The 19,584-nt window shown below is 49.0% G+C and overlaps 1 long non-coding RNA gene across 1 annotated transcript in view; it reads left to right on the top strand.

Annotated features, from left to right (window-relative positions):
- Positions 1-9,190, top strand: part of LOC113456525 — a 61,170-nt gene extending 51,980 nt beyond the window's left edge. The window contains exon 8 of the long non-coding RNA XR_003377284.1: positions 9,142-9,190. This is a non-coding gene — a long non-coding RNA (uncharacterized LOC113456525). The remainder of the gene's footprint in view (positions 1-9,141) is intronic.
- The last annotated feature ends 10,394 nt before the right edge of the window (positions 9,191-19,584 follow it).

Raw genomic sequence — 19,584 nt, 5'->3', positions numbered from 1 at the left:
TCCTCTCCTCTTTCTCTCCTCTCTCTTCTTCTCCCCTCCCCTCCCTCCACCTCCTCTTTCCTCCCTTCCTCCCCTCCCCTCCCTTCTGTGGTTCCCCACTGGGTGGGGAACCTCAGACCACAGCTGACCCGGTAGGTAGGCTGTGCCCTCCCATCTGTCAACAGCCCTTCTAACATAGTGGCTGGGTTTGGGGAAGGAAGAAAGACAGGCCGGAAGAGGGGCAGTTTCTGTACCTGCAGCTGCCCTGGCCTGGCCCAAGACAACTGGGCTTTGGTAGGTACTTGAGGCTTCCCAGTGGATGGGTTGGGTCACCCTGCAGCATGGGGGAGGGGGTGGAGTCTTGAGAGGAGCAGTAAGAGAAGAGCCCAATGTCTGGCATTGGTTATAAGAGTGTACTAACCTGCCCAGCTACACTAGGACCCTTAGTGTTTGCTTTAGAGACCCTGTGTCCCAAAGTCCTCCTGGTGTTAATCCTCAAACAGACTCCTGCAGTTGGTGACTATCTCAGGACCTGATGCTATTGGCCAGTTCATAATCAGCACAGAGGGGAAGGTTGTGATAGAGTCGGCTCTCAGGAATGTCCAGGGGCTGGGCAAGCAGTCATGGTGCATACATAGGAGTTTCAAGATGGGGCAAGTTTATAGGTATTGGCCTTTGGTGGGCTAGCTATCTCTGATAGAAAGCAAAACATGTTTCTCACAACCAGCACCTAGGAGGCTGAGGCAGGAGGATTATAGCAAGTTAGAGGCTAGCCTAACCCACATAGTAAGACCCTATCTCAGAAATAAATAGGATGGGAAGATGGTTTAGTTGGTAAAGTGTTTGCCTGCCTGTCAAGCGTGAAGACTTGAGAGTTCCTCAGAAACTATGTTAAAGAAGCCAGGCCTTAAGTGAGGGCATATTTGTAATTCCAGCTGAAGCAGGAGGATTCCTGGGACTCACCGGCCAGCCAGCCTAGCCTATCTGGTGACTCCCGTGCCAGTGAAAGACCCTGTTGACTGGCTGCTGAGGAAGGACACCTGAGGTTCACCTCTGGCCTTCACATGCCTCCACCTCACCCCACCCCAGGAACACACACATAAATAAATACACAAAAATAAAGAACTATTCGAGATGCTACCGGTCACTTTTTCGTCTTTTATTTTATTTATGTATTTTTAGTTTCTGAGAATTTCATGCTTGTGTATTGTATTTACATCATTTTACCCTTCCCACGAGTCCTGCCACTCTTCCTGTGCCCCGGATGCATCTCAAATTTATGACTTTTGTTTATACTATTTTTTTACCTTTTAAAAAATTGTTTTTATTGAGCTATACATTTTTCTCCACTCCCCTCTTTTCCTCCTCTCTTCCCTTCTATGCTCCCAATTTCCTCAGGAGATCTTGTCTTTTTCACCTTTCTATGTAGATCTATGCATATTTCTTTTAGGGTCCTCTTTGTTGTCTAGTTTCTATGGGATTATGACCTATAGTTTGGTTTTTCTTCTTGCTTATGTCTAAAAGCCACTTATGAGTAAATATATACTATATTTATCTTCCTGGGTCTGGGTTACCTCACTCAATATGGATTTTTCTAGATCCATCCATTTGCCTGCAAATTTTAAGATGTCATTGTTTTTTTTTTTTATCTCTGTGTAGTGCACCATGTGTAAATGTACCACATTTTCTTTATCTGGTCTTCAGTTGAGGGGCATTTAGGTTGTTTCCATGTTCTGGCAATTACAACTAATTCAGCTGTGAGCATAGTTGAGCACATGTCCTTGTGGTAAGATTGAGCATCTTTTGGGTAGATGCCCAGCAGTGGTATTGCTGGGTCTTGAGGTAGATTGTGTCCTAATTTTCTGGGAAATCACCATACTGATTTCCAAAGTGGCTATACAATTTTGCACTTCCACCAGCAATGCAAGAGTGTTCCCCTTACCCCACATCCCCTCCAGTGTAAGCTGTCATCAGTGTTTCTGATCTTGGCCACTCTGACAGGTATAAGATGGAATCTCAGGGTTGTTTTGATTTGCATTTTTCTGATGGCCAATGATGCTGGGCATTTCCTTAAGTGTCCTTCAGCCCTCTGAGATTCCTTTATTGAGGGTTCTCTGTTTAGGTCTGTACACCATTCTTTATTGGATTATTTGTTCTGTTTATGTCAAATTTCTTGAGTTCTTTGTATATTTTGGAGATCAGCCCTCTGTCTGATGTGGAATTGGTGATGAGCTTTTCCCATTCTGTAGGCTGTCGTTTTGTCTTGTTGACCATGTCCTTTACTTTACAGAAGCTTCTCAGTTTCAGGAGGTCCCATTTATTAATTGTTTCTCTCAGTGTCTGTGCTACTGGGGTTATATTTAGGAAGTGGCTACCAGTCACTTTTTGAAAGGGGAACAACTGTTTTCTTATTTCAAATATCAGGGCCTCACAGGAGGGCCTGTGCCTCATACACACCCACAGGAATCTTTGTTAAAACATCATCTACAATAACACAGAATGACGTAAGCCATGGATAGCACAGTACTGCAAATTCAAACACATGTGGGCCATGCTAAGTGGACTTTTGAGGCCATGGTGTATCTGGTCATAACATGAGTGGCTCCCATAAAATCTGGTTAAGTCTGGGCCTTTGTAAACACCTGAGGGGACTTCTGGGTACTCCAGCAAGGACTGCATGGCTCTCTTTTCACATCCTGTAATATGGGGTCCTCTGGTCAGGGGGCACCTTGGTAGGAAAAACAGATAACTGAGGGAGTGACCCCCTGGGCCTTCTAGAAGCCAGTGGAACAGGGCTCTGTACTGGCTACCAGTGTTGGTGCTGGGAAGATGGCCAAGTGGCTACCCACTCAGGAAGACTGACATGGGAGCCTATTGTTACAGTCGCCTCTTCTTTCTCTCTTCTAAGGGACTCTTTCCAGATCCTCAGATGATTCCCCTGTAGCTGTCATCTTCCAGAGACCCTGTCTTGAGACTGTAAGGTAGGTGAGGGGAGGCATCACTCAAGGTAGAGTCCAGGGCCCAGCTGGGGTGCAGAGCAGCCTAGGTGCAGCCCGAGCGAAGCCTCAGGGGTGACCTAAGCTTCCAGTGTGCAGGCCACCTGCAGCAGAGTCTTCCGTTTGCTTGCCACCTAGTCTTACTCATTCCTCAACACCTTTCCCCACCTGCACAGGAGGGAGAGCCAGGCAGCCGCCAGGGCCCAAGATAGGCCTGGAACCACCTAGAGTCCGTCCCCTGGTTACTCGGTGCCTAGGAGAAAAGAGCGGAGCTGGGTGCTTTGCTCAGGTGGCCTTACTTTGTCTTCTCAAAGTGGTGGGGACAAACTAGTCCCCCCAATACCAGTGACCACTTTCTCTTCCCTGAGTCCACTAGCAGGGCCAGGGAGCCATGTGTTGCAGGACCACCTGGCAGCATACCCTTTGGGTACACACCTTCTGTTGTGACTCTCTCTCTCTACCAGGAAGGAATATGTCAGAGGAAGCTACTGTCATGCCTACTGCCTCTTAGGGCACCTTGCAGTATGACCCACTCCCAGTAGAGGGCAGTACTGGCCTTCTACAGTCAGGAAGAGGCCCAAAGCTGCATGCTTGGCTTCAAAGAGATGGCTCAGGGATCGATTCATTTTGGTCCTGTGCTAGACCCTGTCCTGAGGCCAGGCCCATTGCTGGCTGCCCAGATCTCCAAGATGTTGTGTGTGTGTGTGTGTGTGTGTGTGTGTGTGTGTGTCTATGTATGTATTTGTGTGTCTCCATGTATGTTTGTATATATGTGTGCTTGTGTGTGTACATTTATGTGCTTCCTATGTGTGCTTGTGTATATCTATGTGTATCCATGTGTACATTTGTGTGTGTGTTTGTATATGTGTTATGTATGTTTGTGTATATCTCTGTGTGTGGTTTTGTATGTTGTGGGTTAGTTTGTCTTTGTATGTGTGTCTCTGTATATGTGTGTGTTTGTATGTTGTGTATTTGTATTTATGCGTGTCTCTCTCTGTATTGTGTATACGACCCAGTGTGTATCTATTTATTTCTCTCTCTTCCTCCCCCCCCCGCTGCGTGCAAATGCATCCACAACAAGGCACTTGTTGCTGGAATATTACTTCCTCTTTGTTGCTTCTTCCTTCATCTAACGAGTGAGCTGACTAAAAACGGTTCTATGCAAAAAAAAAAAAAAATTCAATGGCCAAAGCTGAATATTTTGAATAGTGTAATAGTGTTAGATTAAAAAAAAAAAGCAAGCACACCTACCACCATTCTAACAAGCTGAGCTCAATTCTGGGTGCTGCACACTAGAAGGGGAATGGACCTCTGCAAGCTGTCCCCTGACAGCACCTCCATACTTGTGCTGTGGCACCGCCCCACCCCCATAGAGAATCCATTCCAATAAGGTAAAGGATAAACTATATCAGTGAGTGAGGAAGAGTAGAGCAAATGTCCAATCCAGAAGAATCCCAGCAAAACCATCCCAAGGCTCCACCCTCCTTCTCCTGAAGGTGGGGCAGATCTCAGCATGCACAGCTAGAGCCTCTTCTTCCTGAAAAGAGAGAGAAGCTCTGTGTAGTGGAGGCCTTGCTGGCAGCCTAGCCATGACACCCGGGGACAAGTCATGCGGATGGTGGGAACCTGTATGGGAGGTTAGGAGAGGGCTGTCTTCTTCCATAACCAAATGACTCCCATCTAACACTGAAAAAATAAAATAAAATAAAATAAAATAAGGGACATTTCCCAGCTCAGGGCCCTCCACAGGACACCCGAGCAGCCACCTCAGATCTCATGGTTGCAGCAGAGACAGTGAGAAATTGCTCTAGCCCAGAAGAGCCTTTGGAGGCAAGATGCAGGTCATGTGGGATCCTGGATGAGCCTTGGGGCCACAGAAGGACAGGCAGGGACACAGGAGATGGGTAATTGACAGCAATACATCAATACTGGGTGACAGCTGCCTCTCACCATTGTCACATGTTGCTGTGAAACATATTTGGTTTCCTGGTCCAAAGCTCCTACAGATGCCCAGCCTGTGGTCCTGTGGTCTGCATGTGACCGAGGAGAACTAGTTATCCTATATGTGACTGAACATAAAAATTGTGAGTATACTAAGAACATTATTTTTCACAATTTTTTGTATGTACTCACACACATGCAGAGGCCAAAAGCCAACTTTAGGTGTCTTCCTTGATTACTCTCCATCTTCTTTTTTCTTTTCTTTTTTTTTTTTTCCTTTTAGATTATTTTCATTTTATGTGTTTGGGTATTTTGCCTGCACATATATGGTGCAGTACCTGAAGAGGACAGAAGAGGGCGTCAGATCCTCTGGAACTGGCATTACAGTCAGCTGTGTGCCTTCATAAGCATCCTAGGAACCAAGCCTGATTCCTTGGGAAGAGGCTCCAGTGCTCTTAACCGCAGAGCCATCTGTCCAGCCCCTCACAGCTAACTTTTAAGATGAGTGCAGTGATCAAATTCAGGTCCTCATTGTTCATTGATCAGTTCACTAACTGAGCCATCTTTCCAGCCCTGTAGGGCTTTTGGTTTAGTTGAAACTTGATCGTGAACTTTGTAGGTGACAGTGTTGGTCCTGATGTCTAGAAGTTGGACACACCTAAAACCTTTTAGAATCTCCAGTGTGGCAGGAGCAGCCTTCATGGGTTGGCTACTAGTTCTGGCCTCCAGGTTGCCTTAGGGTGGGGGTGTTCACCAGGAAGTTCAGGCTAGGGCAGAGAGTTTGGGGATCTCAATCCCACCCCTTCCCCAGCCTCCATGGAGTGGGGAGCAACTGGAGTCCTGTGATGGCATCAGCCTGACTGCACCTTAAAGCCGCAGTTAAAGGTAAAGGACAGTGTAGGCGTATCCAAACTGCTGACCACGGGAGGTGCCAGAGGGCAGTGGACCTGAAGGTGACATGGAGGCACTCTGGTCTGGTGGCTGTGGCCGCCCTTCATCATGGCCTTTATAATAAAGTAGTGGGCAGGTGTCAGGCAGCGCTGCCCTGAGTTCTATGAGCTACTCCAGCAAGTGACCCAGAACCAAGGAGGGGCCTGCAGGAGCTCACAGGTCTCAGCCAGGAGCTATGATTGGCTGCTGTAGGGGGCTGGGTTGTGCACTCTGACTGGGTGTAGTTTCAGCTTTGGGATCTAATGCCATCTCTAGGCAGGTCATGCAGAATCAGATGGAATTGGGAAACCCAGCCAGCGTATGCCAGAGAAATGCTTGGTGTGTGGGGCCACACTCATGCACCAGGTTACAGATGTGCCACATACTGACAGTGCAGGAAGGATGCAGCTCTTTTTTTTTTTCTCCTGGTCTGTCCTCCCAGCTGGCAGTAGAGGCTGTGGGAGGGTCGTTGTGAGCTCTGGCATAACCCAGCATTTCTATAAGCCCAGACAACTCTACAAAGGTGATTTCATTTCAAAGCCTGTTTGTGTCAGCCCCAGATTGTGTCACTAAGCCCCGACCTCTTGGTCTTCCCCCAAACCTTTCCTTCCCACTGCTCCTTCTCCATCAGAGACGGGAGAGGACAACACTTGCCAGCTGGTGTCCATCCACGCACCCACCACCCACTTGTCCTCCCTCCCCTCAAGCCAGTGCTCATCTGTGCGATGCTTCATGGGTTCCTGTGTAGCTGTCCTTCACTAATGCCTCGGTTTACCTACACAGTTGCCTCCGGGAACCCTGGTGGGATGGGGGACTTTGGCCTAAGAGCAGGATCCTGCAACTTGAAGACTATTGCCTGGGCCAAAGAACTAATCTCCTCTTTTGTCCTCTTAAGAGCCACCTTGAGGGAAGTGTGACAGAAGAAACTCCTGTCGGCTCCTTGGGGCCAGCAGAGTGGGACCATCCCAGCCTGCACCTGACATCTGAGGTCCTGGTAGGGCAGGGTGGGTGACACACAGCCCTTCCCACTCCAGGAGGCCAGCTTGTCTGTTACCTGGGTGCATGGGGGCACCCACATCCTGGTTCTCTTCCTGCCCTTGTCACTTCCTGGAAAGTGGGGCTCCAAACCTGAGGGGACTGTTAGGGAGCCTAACCTGGGAGTAGCCTGACTTTTGCCTTTGTCCCAACTCTGAAACTGTCCACTCCGGTGAGAGTGCCTTCTACCCGCAGCTGAGCCCAGGGGTCTCTTGCTTTCTGCTTCTGGCGTCTGGTCACTAATCCCATTCAGTCTGTACTCACACCTGCCCCAGTAGTGGACACCAAGGCCAGCCCTGCTCCACCCATCCCTGTCCTCCCTCCCTCCTCATCGGTGGGGTCCAGCTCACCCTGCAGGCTGCAGCTGTCCTCCCTGAGGGGAGGTGTCCAAGATCCATGACCCCCTTCCCAGGCTCCAGGATCCCTTTAAGGAAGCACATTTCTCTACTCTGTGCTGTCCCATTCTTTAGTGTAAGGAAGAGTCTTGCAGTCTTACCTGGGTTACCTGTGATGGTGAAGAAGAGAAGGGGCCGGTGCTCGGGGTACCTGGGAGGGCTGTTAATGGGGTGACCCCTGGACCTCCTCCAGGCTCCAGTGCTACCGGAAAACCAGGCAGAAACTCATCAACTGGACCACTGAAGTCATGTTTGTTCCTCTGTTGTGGTGTTCCCAACATAATGACTGTAACTCCCCAATCCCACCTGACTAGTCTTGTATCTTCTTATACCCCGTCTCTGGGATTAGAGATCAGTTATCGATGAGTTGGCTCTGGTTGGCAGCAGTGAGTTGAACAGTCAAAGCTCTAGATGTGGTTGAAGGTATCAGGGGATAAGTAGAAGGGCCAAGACCCTGGGAGACCCACAGACTCTCAGCTCTATCATACCAGGGCTTGCAGAGACTGCCAGAACCAAGTTTAGGTAAGCACCCTGAAGGTTTGGCCCTCTTGACCTTAGCTGTGGCACTGAAGGCTGGAGTCTCCCTAAGAGGTTACTCTGAGTACTGAGAAGTAGGAAGGAGCCTACTAGGGCTGTCTCTGTCTCCTAGAGGCCACAGGCACACAGAGAGTGCAGTCCTGTCCCAGTCAATGGGCTTGTTCACACTGGGCTTTCATGGTGACCTTAGCCAACCACTGTTCCTGTCTTAAGTCAATGTGATATAAACTTACGATGTTTTATTTCATTTCATTTTTGACACAGGGCCTTTGAATATAGTTCTGACTGGCTTGGAAACACATACATAGTTCAGGCTGGTTTTGAACTCTATCCTTTGCCTCTGTCTGCCAAGGGTTGGGTTTACAGGCATAAACAACTGTGCTCAACCAAATCCTGACATTTCAAACCCCAGAATCAGTAATGAGGCAGACGTAAGAGGGGTGGCTGGTCAGGGTGGGTGCTGGGCTGGGAGAACTGAGACCTTTATGGAAGACAGACAAGAGGAACCTTTGCCAGGACAAGGCTTGGAACCCCTGGGCCTGTTGCTAATGTGGCATCTGTGGTGGACAGTGGTTAGAGTTGCCTGGCCTGTAGATACCTGTGCCTGCTCAGTTGGTCATGGCATCTCCAAGACTGAAGGACTGGCACTGGAGTCAGCTGACAGCACTAATGAGGAGCTTCAGGCCCCACCCCCTGGCAGCACTCACACAAGGCCTGACTCTACCAAGACCCAGTTCAGCATCCCAGACTGAGAAAGGGTCCTGCTCTGCTATACAATCTCGTATTCCTCTTTCTTCCAGCCTCCTAAAGGGACCTGCAGCCACTCACCTAGTGCCTTTGCTTGGGGAAAGAGAAATAGTTAGGATTTGGGGGGTGTTTCTGGACCATTTCTTGGTACTCACAGCATCTGAGACAGAGGTATCTCAGTGTCTCCTGACTGCAGCAGGGACATTGGAGTGACAGGAGCATGTGCAGGTGGAGGTTGCTCATCTCATCATGGACACGAAGCAAAGACGAGGGACCTGGTGAAGAGCCATGTTCTCCAAGGAATTCCCCTAATGGCCTCCTTCCTTCAGCTGAGCCCCCTGGTCCAGCGTTCCCACCTTCAATAATAGCACCACCTACTGGGGTCTAAGTGCTTACCACGTGGGCCAGTGTCAGGAACTTCCCACTTACCCTCCAGCACTGACATACTGTGCTTCTGCACTGTGCCATGTGGCATTCCCCCCAGCAGTGATGTGATGTCCCCACAGTATCAGGTATTGTCAGTTTTCCTGACTTTGGCCATCATCATGGTCAGTGATGGTTCCTTATTGTTTGAATTGCAGTTCTCCAATTCTGTGAGATGTTGAAAATCTGCTTGTCTGACACCCACAGGTAAGGCACCTACCTCACTCACCTTTGGTGGGGCATCTACATCTTTTAAATAATTTTTTATTATTGATATTTAAGAGTTCTTTGTATATTTGGAATAGGGGTCCTTTATCATATAAAATACTTTGACGATGCTGGACAGATGGATCAGTGGTTAAGAACACTTACCTCTCTTACGGAGGGCTCAGCTTCAGTTTCCAGCAGCCATCTGGTGGCTCAAACCCATCAATAATTCTAACTCCAGGGGATCCAATGCCCTTTTCTGGCCTCCATAGGCACTATGCATGCATGTGGTACATATATATATACATGGACATAAAACTCTCATACATAAAAATAAATAAATCTTTTTTAAAAATTTGCAAAGTTATTTTCCCAGTCTGTGGCTTCTCTTTTTGTCCTCCTCCTCTTCTAAAAATATTTACTTATTTGTGTATATGTCTGTGTGAGTATATGCACACTTGTGTGTGGAGGGGTGCACAAATCAATGCCTATATGCAGAGGCCAGAAGAGGATATAAGGTGTCTTTGTATGTCACTCTCCACCTGTTCCTTTGAAGCAGGGGCTCTCTTCCTGAGCCTGTGGTTTGTGTTTTCTTAGCTAGGTTGGGAACCAGGAAGCCCCAGTGATCCTCCTGCTTCTGATCCCCTCAGAGCTGGGTCACAGGTGTACACAGAATTCTCAAGTTACCATGTGAATGCTGGGATCTGAACTCTGGTCTTTTTGATTGCTCAGTGTGTCCTCTTAACAGTTGAGCCATATCACCAGCTTCCCGTAACCCTGACCCTCTCTGTTTGGCACAGGTCTCCTGTATCCCAGGCTGGCCTTGAGCTCACTGACTTGCTGAGGATGACTTTGGACTTCACCTGTCCCTATCTCCCAAATGCTGGGATCACAGGTACATGTTCTCATATCCAGTTCCTTTTCTTCTTTTAGCAATGTTTCTGCAAAGGAGATGTGTTGCTTGGGTGTGAAATGCCTCCCACAGGCCCATGTATTTGAACACCTAGTTCCCACCTGGGGCATTGTTTTGGGAAGGTTGCAGCTTCAGGAGGTACGTCCTCCTTGGAGGCAGTAGGACACTGTGGGATGGACATAGAGGATCATAGCATGGCCTCACTTTCTAACCTGTCTCTGTTTCCTGATCCACAGAGAAGTGAGCAAGCCATCCTGTGTTCCGCTGCTGAAGCTACGAGCTGTTCCCACTGCCGCGATGGACTGGGAGCTCACACAAACGGTTCCTTTCTCCAGTTGTTTCTATCAGGCATGTTGACATAGCAACAGCTGAGGTGACTAATACAACAGAAACTTTCAATTTAACAAAGTCCAACTTATTGGCTGTGGAGCTGGTGAATGCACCGGGTTTCTTTGTACATCTTAATAAAACTTACCAGGAACCTGCTGTCTTCAGCTACTAAGAAACACACTAGTCTGTCCCACCTCAGAGGCTTGGGAACACCTTGTCGTATTCCAGCCCTAGGGATCCGAATTGACTTCTCTTCCTATGGGCATCTTGCTGCTCTGCTGCTCCAAACACACAGCTGTGCTTCCTGCACCATCTGAGCAGGAAGTTGTAGGCATCTGTCCTGGTTTTATTTCTTATGCTGTTAGTCTCTACTATCACCCAGTTCAGAAGCCCCTACCATAGGGAATGGTGCTGCCCATGGTGGGCCGAGTCTTCCCATAATTACCTTAATTAAGACAGGTTCCCGCCCCCCCGTCATGCTCTCAGGTCAGCCAAAGTAGGCAACCCCTCACTGAGACTCTCTTCCCAGGTGACAACTCTAGGTTGTATCAAGTTGACATTTAATGCTGACCTTCATGATCTCTAAAGATGACTTGGCCACATGGTGTGTGTTTGAAGGTCAGGTGATCAAATCCCACATGATTTGGGGGAGGCTTCTGCCTTGATGATATTGCTACACTGCAGTGGCCTGGGTCAAGTGGAGAACTGCTTAGGGTACTTTCTATTGTGTAAGATACAGCACAGGGCCTTGCGGCTCTCTTTGGATTTTATAGTTATCGGATACATGATATCAAGTGACCCACAGGGATGTCACTTTTCAATGAGGCCCAGTGTATTAAGTGTAAACTGGCCCCCATAATCTCATAGGGAGTGGCACTATCAAGAAGCATGGCTTTGTTGGTGTGGGTGTGGCCTTTTTAAAGGATGTGAGTCACTGTAGGGGTGGGCTTTAAGATTTTCTATGCTCAGGATACCACCCAATGTCACAGTCAACTTCCTCTTGCCTGCACGATGCAGCATTTTCAGCTCCAGTATTCCATCTGCCTGCATGCCACCATGCTTCCTGTCATGACGATAATGAGCCAGAGCTCTGAACCTATAAGTGGTCCCCTTCAATTATGTGTTTTCTTTGAAAGAGTTGCCGTAGTCATGGTGCCCTTTCACATCAATGGAAAACTAAGACACCCAGACAAGAAGAGGCCCAGGCTGCTGTGCAACCTTCTTAGCTGTGTGAGTGTTTCTGAGCATCAGAGTCACGATGTGCAAGGTGCCTGCGGGAGGTAGGAAGTCCTGTGGGGGCCATTCCGGCTCCTGCAGGGACTTCACAGTCGACCACCTAGGTCTATGGAGCTGAGTCCTGCCATCCCCCACGGATCCTTCCTCAGATCCTGGATTGCCACTAGGCTTTATGCCACTATGGCCATGTGACACCAACTGGCCACATGACCTGAACTGTACATATAAATGAGCTATGAAATGACCCATGATTCGATGGGTTGGGGGACACAGGTGTGTTTCAGCATTTCGTAGAGGCAATGGGTGCAGGGCAGGCCTGATAACCACCAACTCTGTGTTAGTCACTTCACTCACTCCCGAAACAAATGTTTCACAAAAGCAACCTAAGGAAGAAAAGGTTCACTCGGACAGTCCATCATAGTGAGGAAGGCAGCTCGCAGCGCTGCACGCACAGTTACGAAGCAGATTGAGATGAATGCTGGTGCTCAGCTTTCCTGCTTTCTATCCATTCCGATACCCCAGTCTACGAGATGGTGCCACCTACATTTAGGGTGAGCCTTTGCACCTCAACTAACCCAATCTAGAAAATCCCCAACAAATATGCCCTAAAGTTTGTTTCCATGGTGATTCTAAATCCCATTAGGTTGACAGTCAAGACTGACCATTACGTACTTCAAAGCTCCATGGAGTTCCATAAAGAGCTCCCATGATGCCAGTGGCTTGTTCCTGCTTCTTTGGCAGCCCCTCCCAGCAGCACCTGTCCTTCATATGTCATTTCCTGGTACCCAGTCACTGAGAAAGAAAAAGTCTTTCCCTGGCTTCCAGTAGCTTTGCATGGCACGTCAGCCCAATCCCAAAGTGAGAGGGTAGCCTGCAGCCTCCTGTCGGGAATGGGAGGAAGGCTACACCCCAGCAGGTGAGGCTCAGCGCAGTCACCCTGGTTGCTCTACTTGACCTGGAAGGAGAGATCAGGATTATAGGTTCCACCATTTGGTGGCTGTAGGCCCATATTTCTGTATGGCACAAAAGCCATAGACCCAGTCTGAGATGTAGCTCTGCGGACAAGCTGTCTCTGCCTAACAATAGCAAGGATGAGGATGTACTTGTTAGAAATGTAGATCTCCTGAGGAGAGGTGTTGACTCAAACTGGTCAGGATGTTTGGTGCTTCCTTCCTTTGTAATTTGGAGGATGTCTTATAGAGATGCTAATTCATGGCCTACCTGACTCCTAGATGTGGACGTGACCTGAGCCCAGGCACCTGGTTGCCTAGGAGACAGCCTAATGTGTTCCCACTCTATTGATGTGAGGGTATATAAGCTGTTTGAAGAATAAATGAGAGATCTTTTTTGGAGAGAGATCTTGCCCTTCCATGATGACCGTGTAAGCTATGTTTGATTATTCCTTGCGACTCCATTCCAGTCTAGTTAGGGAATCTGTGTTGGACCCACACGGGCTCCGACAGGTGGCCAGTCGGTCATGATGCTCAAAGGACTGAAAGGCAAGCATTTGAAAAAGGTGGTAGCAGGAGGTTGAGGAAACGGCTGGACCTCACCCAGGGTCTCCCAGGATGCAGAGCACAGGATGTGAAGAGGCATATGCTCCTTAGAGATGCTGGTCACAGAAATAAACCTCTGGGCTGAATGGAGGTCCATGGTGGATGAGAGGACCTAGTCAGTGGCCGCCGGCCAGCCTTTCCCCCGGATGTCCCTGTCAGTCCCCAAAGGGTTTGAGAATGGTATGGTACAGTACATGGGTGTCCACTCATCGAGGTCCATCTGCTAGGTTCCCTGCCTGGCACACACTGCTGGGTGATGTTGGAGTACTGCCATCATGGGGGTACCCCTCTGCTGCCACTGGCACCAAGGCAAACCTGAATATGAAGGGGCTCTCCTGACCCAGGGTACCTTCACAGCCTGCTTGGCTCCCTGCTGTGTGTCACAGGGCTTTCTTCCGGGCAGGGGGGCAGGGACTCGGCACAGGTAGGGCCATAAAGCAGAGAGTGCAAGCTCAGAGAACTGCCATCTTTCCCAGGCTCCCCCTCCCTGGTCTGAGGACACGGAGGAGCGGGAACAATAGCCTCTGAACCCATCCATGTGCTCGTGTCCCTGTAGCCACTGCTCATGGTCCTGGCAATCCAGAGGTTAACGCATCAATGATATTCTTGTTCCCCAGTGAAAGTCCACCAGTGACTGGCAGATTGAACCCAAGGCTCTTGCATGTAGCAGGCAAGCACTTTGCTACCAAGTTATATCCTAGCCCCTTTGCCAGTAGCGTTTGTCTCCCTGTCCCCACTAGTCTAGGTCCTCTTGATGAAGACCTCTGCCAATGGGTGCTACACTAACTCCCAGTACCCTGGAGGCTGAGGTGACCATAGGTCCACTTTGAGATACTCCTGTGAGAGAATCTCCAGGCTGCAAGGGGCTGATTGTTTTTTTTTTTAAATTAATTTATTTATTAAAGATTTCTGTCTCTTCCCCGCCACTGCCTCCCATTTCCCTCCCCCTCCCCCAATCAAGCCCCCCTCCCTCGTCAGCCCAAAGAGTAATCAGGGTTCCCTGCCCTGTGGGAAGTCCAAGGACCACCCACCTCCATCCAGGTCTAGTAAGGTGAGCATCCAAACTGCCTAGGCTCCCACAAAGCCAGTACGTGCAGTAGGATCAAAAACCCATTGCCATTGTTCTTGAGTTCTCAGTAGTCCTCATTGTCCGCTATGTTCAGCAAGTCCGGTTTTATCCCAGGCTTTTTCAGACCCAAGCCAGCTGGCCTTGGTGAGTTCCTGATAGAACATCCCCATTGTCTCAGTGTGTGGGTGCACCCCTCGCGGTCCTGAGTTCCTTGCTCGTGCTCCCCTTCCTTCTGCTCCTGATTTGGACCTTGGGATTTCTGTCTGGTGCTCCAATGTGGGTCTCTGTCTCTGTCTCCTTTACTCGCCTGATGAAGGTTAATATTCAGGAGGATGTCTATATGTTTTTCTTTGGGTTCTCCTTCTTATTTGGCTTCTCTAGGATCACTAATTATAGGCTCAATGTCCTTTATTTATGGCTAGAAACCAAATATGAGTGAGTACATCCCATGTTCCTCTTTTTGGGTCTGGCTTACCTCACTCAGGATAGTGTTTTCTATTTCCATCCATTTGCATGCAAAATTCAAGAAGTCCTTGTTTTTTACTGCTGAGTAGTACTCTAATATGTATATATTCCATACTTTCTTCATCCATTCTTCCATTGAAGGGCATCTAGGTTGTTTCCAGGTTCTGGCTATTATAAACAATGCTGCTATGAACGTAGTTGAGCATATACTTCTGTTGTATGATAGGGCATCTTTTGGGTATATTCCCAAGAGTGGTATTGCTGGGTCCAGGGGTAGGTTTATACTGAATTTCCTGAGAAACCGCCATGCTGCTTTCCAAAGTGGTTGCACAAGTTTGCATTCCCACCAGCAATGGATGAGTGTAAAGGGGCTGATTGTTTACGGGCTGGTGTAGTTGCCCTGACCAGGGGAGACAGGCTGCGGTTCCACAACAGAAAGACTAGAACATAGATGATGACCTGCAGCTCTGGTCCCAGTGATTAACATCAGTGGAAAGATTCTACTGCCCAATCCACGCTGGACCGCCGAGGGCCCAGACCCTTCGGGAATGAAGGCGTAGGTCACCCACCAGGTAAAGGGCCACAATCAGCCAAGGCACAGGCTGAAGGAAAGAGACATGCAGGAAGATGGTTATAAATACCAGCCAGACCATGTGACCGGTTGCAGCTCTGAGCCTGTGAGGGCTATGGAATCCTTCCCTATGCTGTGAGCAAGTAGGACGGAATGATGACTCTTCCTTCCCCTCCTCTAGACCGCTGCACCTAGTGTTTATGATTTCCTAGATGCTACCTTTCTCTCGCAGGATTTACTGCTCCAGCTGCAGCTCAGCCAGAAGGGGGATGGGTACCATCCCTGCCCTCTCTGTGGGGGTGGGGATGCACACCTGGCTGTGTAGTCCCAGCTGTCCGTTAGGTGAAAGTGGAACTTTGCTTTGTTTTATCCAGAAGTTTCACCAAAGGGTTCCGTTTATGTAAGAAACCCAGAAGAGCTGGGTTCTTAGAAAAGAAAGTGGCTTCCTGGAACTAGGGGGAAATAAAGGGAGGAGTGGGTGCTAATGGGGAGATTGGGGCCTGTGTGCTGGGAATATTCTAACATCACATAATGGTGATTGTCTAGTGGAGTTACTGAAAAGGACGGAGCTGTTATGTTTGCTAAGAACGAATCAGATCCCATGTCATTTACATGCAATGAAGTATTTTCTTTTCATAGAGAAGTATCTGTGGATGCCGGGAGAGATGGGGTCTGCATGGTACCACCTTCTCTGAGCTGAAAGTGGCAGCCCGGAGTGTGGAGGTGAAGGGGCGGCCATCTTCTTTAGGTCTCACGTTTGTCTTGGCCTGCCCACCTAGAACCCATCCCTGAAGTCTTGGGTACTGGCCTCCTCCTGTGCTATTCATAGGTCAGAGCTGGGCAATTGTCTGCCTCAGGTTAATCCAGATTGCCTGGGAGCCCAGCGTCATAGGGGACCTCCTGTTTCCCACTTCCCATCCCCTGGGACCCCAACTGATCACTGTGCACTGTGCCCAGTCAGGACATGTTCCATGAGCTCCTGGCCCCCAAGTCTAGCAGTGCTCTCTGTCTTGGCCCTAACTCCTCCCCATGAAGTGCCTGGGTAGCATCTGTCCCCAGCTCTGGTTACTAGAATGTGACCATTCTCTATCTTTTTCTTGTTCGATTCTTGCATACACAAGGAAATTCCTCAAGCTGCCTTTTCTCTTCTTGCTTCTTCGATGGCATAGCCAGCTCCATGGGCCCTAGTCTCATGCTCCCCATGCTCTCTTCCCGTCCTCATCCTCTCCCATCCCATCTGCAGACTACAGCAGAAGCCTGAGGTCAGCAGAGACCCTGTCCAGTCCTAGCAGCCTCTACAGACACGCCTGTGTACAACCTGCACACACTGTGGTAAAGTGTATAACACTGCACCGTCTAAATGACAGCTCGGCGGTGTTCACCTCCTGCACACACTGTGGTAAAGTGTATAACACTGCATTGTCTAAATGACAGCTCGGCGGTGTTCACCTCCTGCTTGCATCTTTCCTCATGAAACACAGACTCTCTGTCCCTCCTCTGGACCCATCATCCCACCCTGCTTTCTGTTTCTGTGGATCTGAGGTCTCCAGGGACCTCAGGAGTGGGATCCTATATCATGTCTCTGTGGTAGACTTCTTTCCCTGAGCAGTGTCTGGAACATTCTTTGCTCCATACCTTCCCCCTTGCCTGTGCAGGCCATCATTTCTGCTCACCTTCCCCCAGAAGTCTTCTTCCACACTTACTGGTCCGTCCATCCCTCACCTAATCTATCTACGTAACAGTATGACCATTTTGAGCTGGAATTAGTAGCCAGCATGGTGATCTTGCCCAGACTGTGTTTCTATCCCCCAATTAGTACTGTAGATCCTGCCTCTCAGGGATCTGAGGAAAAGCCTGCAACCAACCAGATACTAAAGACTGTGTTGGTGTGGGTGTGTGTTCATTCATATATCCATGCCTACATGTTCGTGTGCACACATATGTAAGTATTTACATGTGTATATGCATGTATGTATGCAGGCATTTATAGATGTTTGCATGCCTTCATACATGTATATATTCTTGCCTGGTTTCATGTGTATGTGCCCAGGTGCATGTATATTTATACCTGTGTGCAAACTTGTCTGCATGTTTGCAGGGTATGTACGTGTAGGTATGTGTGTGTGCACCTTTTTACATGTGTGCATACATGTGGGTAGGTAGGCACATGTGTGTGCACTGTACTGTCCTTGTTTTGCACTGCACTGTGGCTGGTGTGCACCTGGATGTACATGCATGTACATGCTGATGAAGGGCCAGAGGCAATGACAGGAGCCAGTAGTTGGAGAAAGCGTCACTACTCCCCACCCTCTAAGCCCCGCCAGTGGCCTTGTAGTCATTGCTGACCCCTTCACCAAAGGAATGCATAGCAGCAGCCATGATGGCTGGGGGAAAGCAGGGAAAACTAGAAACTCCTGCCTGTCAGCAGGCAGCGGGTCCTGATAGAATAAGAGGCATAGCCCACAAGTCAGCCCCTAGCCTTGCCTCCTTCACCTGGCCGCTCTCATCTTAGAGTCACCCCAGGACAGATGAGGTCTCTGAAGGTTTCGTTGTTTCAGTCTGTGAAATAAAACCGAGGGTAGACAAAATGACCGAGACACTCGTGACACATTTGCTACGATGCCTAAGCATGAGAGTCACATGCATACAACAGAGACACAAAAGATGGAGACAGTTCATTTTGGTCTGCTTCCTGAAGCTATAACAAGATTCCAAGGGCGGGTATTTTATAATAGAAAAGGGTTCGTTTAGATCACTCTTCCACTTGTGAAAACATAGGGTTTCTTGCCTTTCCGTTTCTCCCTCTTTCTCCTTCAAGGATGAAATCAGCTCCAGTGGGTTTAAATGTCATGGAATGCCAAGTGGCTGCCTCCTATTTGCTCAGTCAACTCCTGGATGACCAGTGTGTCCTGGCTGTGTCTCATCAGGTATGCAGGAGAATACCCACAGTGAGATAGGATGCTGGGGGACTCAGGACAAGCTGCCTCCCTTCACAACCACATGTGCAAGCCGAGGTTGAGACTGGCATTAATGCTTCTGAGGTGGGTGCCTCCAGGGACAGCGCCACCTCCACAAGGCCTCAGCCCTGCCATTCCGGGGACTGAACTTCCAGAACACAGTCTTGTGGGGACACACTCAGATCACCTTCAAGCCAGAACACATTGGAAGCAAGTCCAAGCTAAGGAATCTGGGGATGGGGCACATTCCATTATAGGGTATGTCAAATGCAGATGAGTCCCTGGGTAGCAGTCACTCAGGTTCACCTCAGTCTAGGACAAGTGTCAAGCCCTGTCTTGGCCCATTTTTTTCCTCACTATATCGAAACTTCTGAAGCTGGGGGAAGTGTGAAGAAAAGACCATTTGTATAGGTTCAAAGCATGATGGCTGTCTCAGCTTGGCTTTGGTGATGACCTCGTGATGATGGTGTCACCATGGCTGTAGGTGTAAGAGAGTGGGGAGGGGTCAGAGTTGCTTTGTTTGTGTGTAAGCAAGAACAAGAATGTACACGTTGGTGTGTGTTGGGTGCCTGTTTGTGTGAGTGCCTGTAGAGGTCAGAGGTCAGTCTCTGCTGTCATTCCTCAGGAGACAGTCACCTTGTGTTTTGAGACAGGGTGCCTTACTGCAACCCAGAAGTTGAAGATAAGACCAGATAGTCTGTCCAGCGAGCCCCAGGGCTCCACCTGTCTCCCCAGCTCTGGGATTACAAGCGTGGAACACTGTGTCTGGTTTCCTATGTGGTCATCAGATACAGAACTCAGGCCTGTGTGCTTGTGGGACAAGCACTTTACCTAATATGGCTTATCTTGGATTGTTGTTGTTGTTATTTTTGCTTTGTTTGTTTGTTGGTTGGTTGTTGGTTTTTTTTGTTGTTGTTGTTTTGTGTCCTCTTTGGTAACCAACTGGGGCCCTTGTGTACTATTTAATCTCTCCCTAGAATGTTGTCTCCAGAAACCTGGTCTCTCACTCACTACTGCTGACTCTTTTTTTTTCCCCCTTAGTTTTTCGAGACAGGGTTTCTCTGTAGCTTTTGGAGCTTGTCCTGGAACTAGCTCTTGTAGACCAGGCTGGCCTCGAACTCACGGAGATCCACCTGCCTCTGCCTCCCAGGTGCTGGGATTAAAGACGTGCGCCACCACTGCGGCTACTACTACCGACTCTTAAAGGACCCAGGGCCTCTGACAGAGCCACACTGAAGACCAAGCCTCTAACACAGGAAGCTTTGGGGGTGATTCAAGCCATACCCAAGCCACAGAA

This window comes from Microtus ochrogaster, chromosome 8, assembly GCF_000317375.1.
Source record: "Microtus ochrogaster isolate Prairie Vole_2 chromosome 8, MicOch1.0, whole genome shotgun sequence".
Lineage (NCBI taxonomy): Eukaryota > Metazoa > Chordata > Mammalia > Rodentia > Cricetidae > Microtus > Microtus ochrogaster.
This window is presented reverse-complemented; position numbering and strand designations above follow the sequence as displayed.